The sequence below is a fragment of the Rhinopithecus roxellana genome, chromosome 4, assembly GCF_007565055.1.
Source record: "Rhinopithecus roxellana isolate Shanxi Qingling chromosome 4, ASM756505v1, whole genome shotgun sequence".
Classification (NCBI taxonomy): domain Eukaryota; kingdom Metazoa; phylum Chordata; class Mammalia; order Primates; family Cercopithecidae; genus Rhinopithecus; species Rhinopithecus roxellana.
The window spans coordinates 159,649,134-159,653,625 of NC_044552.1; the positions used below are offsets into that span (position 1 = coordinate 159,649,134).

Genomic DNA, 4,492 nt, shown 5'->3' on the forward strand with positions numbered 1-4,492 from the left:
TTTTTCTGATGTTATGTACTTCTTTTGGTAGTCTCCATCCCAACCTGGTTGTGCTTCTCTTGCACACAGGCTCCCCTTCCTCTGCCATCATGGAAAAGTTCACCGAAGGCTGATTGGGTGGTCATTATGAGCGAAGGGTTTTGAGTCAGATTGTCTCTTTTTTTTCCTTTCGTTTTTTGAGACAAGGTCTTGCTCTGTTGCCCAGGCTGGAGAGCAGTGGCCTGATCACAGCTCACTGCAGCCTTGAGCCCCTGGGCTCAAGTGATCCTTCCACCTCGGCCTCTTAAGTAGCTGGGGATACCGGCATGCACCACCATGCCTGGATAATTTTTTTTTTTTTTTTTGAGATGGAGTCTCACTCTGTCGCCCAGACTGGGATGCAATGGCACGATCTCGGTTCACTGCAACCTCTGCCTCCTGGGTTCAAGCGATTTTCCTGCCTCAGCCTCCCAAGTAGTTGGGACTACAGGCACATACCACCACACCCAGCTATTTTTTTTTTTTTAATAGAGAAGGGGTTTCACCATGATGGTCAGGCTGGTCTCGAACTCCTGACCTTAGGTGATCCACCCGCCTCGACCTCCCAAAATACTGGGATTACAGATGTGAGCCACCATGCCTGCCCCAGATCATCTCTTATTTTATTAGATATTTTATTATCTAATAATAGATATTAGATATTTTATTATTGTATTTATATTTAGAAGCCAGTAAATTCCTGGTGATTGTATTAATTTATCAGAAATAAAGGTTGAACCTACCTATTTTTTAACCTAATCATGACTTGCTTTAATTGTATAATCCCAAAAGTCTGTGCTTCCATAGGTTCTTAAATTCCTCTGCACTCCAGTTTCATCATTTTTTAAAACGGGTTTGATAATATTTCACATTGTTATTTGGATGATTAAATCAGATAATGCAGGAAAAACAATGTGTTCTTTTCCTTTCAGAAAGAAAACTTAAACATTATGAGATAATTATATAAAACAGCAATCAGAAATGAAACATCAGGTTTCTAATTTGCAGTTTTACAATAACAGCACACCAATATTCCATCATGCTTTAGGCTTTTCCAACTGTAAATATTAGAGGAACTCCTGGAAAAATAAAAGAAAGGTGCCTTTCTCAATTTGTCATGAAAGAGCCAATTAGAATTTTTAGTTATTGAGGGACATTTTGAGGGATTTTAGAGTATCTTAAACTTAAAATAACTGGACATCCAGTTTTGATGACTACCAGAGATTTTTTAAATAAAGTTATTACAACTAAAATGAAAATTCAACACCACAAAGAATCTCAAAAGCACCTGAATTTTGGGATTATACAATTAAAGCAAGTCATGATTAGGTTAAAAAATAGGTAAGTTCAACCTTTATTTCTGATAAATTAATGCAATCACCAGGGTTTACTGGCTTCTAAATATAAATACGATAATAAAATATACCTGAACCAAATAAGGTTCATTTCAAGCTGATGGGTGGAGCCCATCATAAATTAGAGCAAAGGACCATCAAAATCCTCATAAAATTATGATACATGAATTTTAAAAATCTTACAATTTTGACGTGATATTTTTGCTATTTCTTATTTGGTTATCCTAAAAAATAAAAAACCTATGTCAATATTTCAGATTTCCGTTGCACATTTCCCCACAAATCTCTACTTAACTATTTTGATCAGAAGTTTATAGAGTCTTCTGAAGGTCATTAATCCTGCAGAATGTTAAGCTATTGCTTAGTACATTTTTTTTAACTCACTAAATAATGAGTATTTTGGTTTTCTAATTTTTTGGGTCTGAACATCAATTATAATTTTATGTATCAGCATGAAATGAAAGATTAAACTTCATAAGTCAACTTTATTATTAGATGGCTTAACTTTTGATGTAACACCAATAAGGAGATGTACATTTATCTGCATATATATACCATATATGCGTATATGTATAAAAATACACACAACATTATTTACCTATATCATCAAATGTCATGATTAAATTATCACTTAGATAATTAGATAGGTAGATATTAGTTTGGTGCAAAAGTAATTATGGTTTTTTGCCATCACTTAATGGCAAAACGATCATTACTTTTGAACTAACCTAATAATTACATATGTACATAAAGACAAAACTACATACAAGAGCCAATAGAACACTGTATTGCTTATCAATTATTTCCAGGCTCACTTTAGACCAACTGCCTTAGTGCTCAAAGATGTTTAATATTGTTAACATTTGTTGCGTGGTTAATTGTCTGCAAACCACTGATCCCAACACAACAAGCCAACAAAACGGGTGCTGTTAATAACCTTGTTATATGCAAGAGGAAAGGGAGGCAGAGGGAGAGTAAGTCATTTGCCCAGCATCACACAACTAGATGTTGGTGGAGTCAGCATTAAAAAGAAAGCTGCATGACTCAAGAGGCTATTTTTTTTTTCAGAGTTTACAAAAATGTATTTGTTTATGAGAGCCATGATTTAGAACATTTTTTTTAAAAAAAGCCCTCCTGGGAACATAACTTGGGGAGAAACATGGTGAGAGGGCAAGACTCGGCCACCCATGGGCATGTCACAAGATGTGCCCCAGCTCTCTGGGGTGAACTCTGCTCTGACTTCAGGCCAGAGATGTCTGCTCCGGCAGCACCCTGACAGCTGAGTGGTCGGAAGGTCCTGGTTGGAGAGAATTCATTTAGAACCTTTCTTCTTTTTCTTTGTTTTTTCTTTCAGCATAGCGTCCACTGCTACCTCCACCGGCTTTGCAGCTTTTTTTTTCCTCTTGTTTTTTTTGGGCTGTAGGGTGAAATCCTGGCCATTGGGTGGCTGCACACAATTCCTTGCACACTGAGCAGAGGCCTCAGAACTCTCATCCCAGCAGGGGCCTCTGCGCTGTCCCTCTGCCCGTGCTCTTTTCTCCTTGGACGCCGGCTCCTGGACCTTGTCTCTCTTAGGCTTTCCCTCTTTAGGCCGCTTGGCCTTAGACTGGGTGAGGGGGTAACTCTCCCCATTTTTACCTGTTGCTTCTTTGTTTCTTTTCTTTCCCATTTTTCATTTCACTTGGGTCTTGGAAATGTCAGACCCTGGAGCTGCGACCTGGGGCTTGTTCTTCAGTGCTGCCATTCGCTTGGCAAAACACTCCTGGATGGTGAAAGCATGGGTTGTCATAGTGGTTTCGTTCTGTCTGGAGTGGAGGGACTGGAATCACCCCTGGGAGTCTTCTTACTCTGTCTTTTCCCAAAAATGCAGTCAAGATCTGTTTTGCTCCGAGATGATAGATCCTTTTCTTTTGTAAATTTCCTATGATGAACACAGTTTTTGACGATTTTGGACTTTTCCTCAAGACTAAAAGATTTCTTTTTCGTGTTGTCTAAGGAGTCTGTTGTTACCTGCCTCTGGCAAGTGTTCAGTTCTGCCAGAAACCGGTTAAAATCATCTTGATGGGCAATCCAGTTGGCTTCATTATTGTTTGTAGCTTGAAGTCCTAGGTGGTTATTTTTAACTTGAACTTTATATGATCTGGGCCTCCTTGCTCCTGAACCCCTAAACCCCTTTCTTTAGACCACTCCATCTTCTCTAGTATCCTCTGGCCAAACTTAGAATCAGCATTACTCCAGGCAGTGTTTTGAATATTCACAGCCCACTTCTGCTTCTGCCGCTGCTCAGCCAACATCATCATATCGCGGAGCCTGTGACACTGTGACCTCCAGACCTGAAGGACTTTCGTCACTGGGCGGGCAGCAAGATCTGGGACGGTCTGGACAGACGGGACTCCCTTGCCAGGTGGACGGCACCCCAGAGACTATGTTCTTAATCTCTAGGTGAACTGGTTCCCTTATTTCACTGAATTCTTGTAACTACCTTAGGGGTAGGTGCCCTTTAGATTGAAGCATATGAAATTGCTAATATTTACCCATTTTAACTTAATACACAAACAGTACTTTTATCTGCTACAACCACATAGCATTCCTATTTTATTTTATTTTATTTGAGACAGGGTCTTGCTCTGTCTCCCAGGCTGGAGTGCAGTGGTGTGATCGTAGCTTACTGCAGCCTGGAATGCCTGGGCTCGAGCAATGCTCCTGCCTCAGTGTCTTGAGTAGAGGGATTACAGGCTCAAGCCATGGTGCCCAACTTATCCCCATTTTAATAAGTGGAAACAGAAGCTTACATCTTCTAGTAACTTAGCCAAGGTCAAGTTGTGTGGAATGGAGTCAGGATTCAAATCCAGGGCCGTTGGATTTCACAGCCCATCCTTGCCACTACTCTATATCACAGTAGTATGTTTTCTCATTACCCTTGTTGTGGTCTAATCTCTTTGTCCTCATTCTTTGCACTCAAACCACTAGGCAACCAATGTGTTTGTACTCCCCAGATTGAAACTATTTTTGGATAAGTACCTGCTGTTCTACTACCACTTCCAATCATGTTTAGCATCAAATTTTGTTGTCACTTCCTTTTCCATCGACTCTTAGACCTTAATGGTGCATGCTAATAA

General features: G+C 39.9%; 1 pseudogene; it reads right to left on the bottom strand.

Annotated features, from left to right (window-relative positions):
* Nucleotides 1–2,685: 2,685 nt before the first annotated feature.
* On the bottom strand, nucleotides 2,686–3,673 carry LOC104659758 (annotated as a pseudogene).
* Between the last annotated feature and the right edge of the window lie 819 nt (nucleotides 3,674–4,492).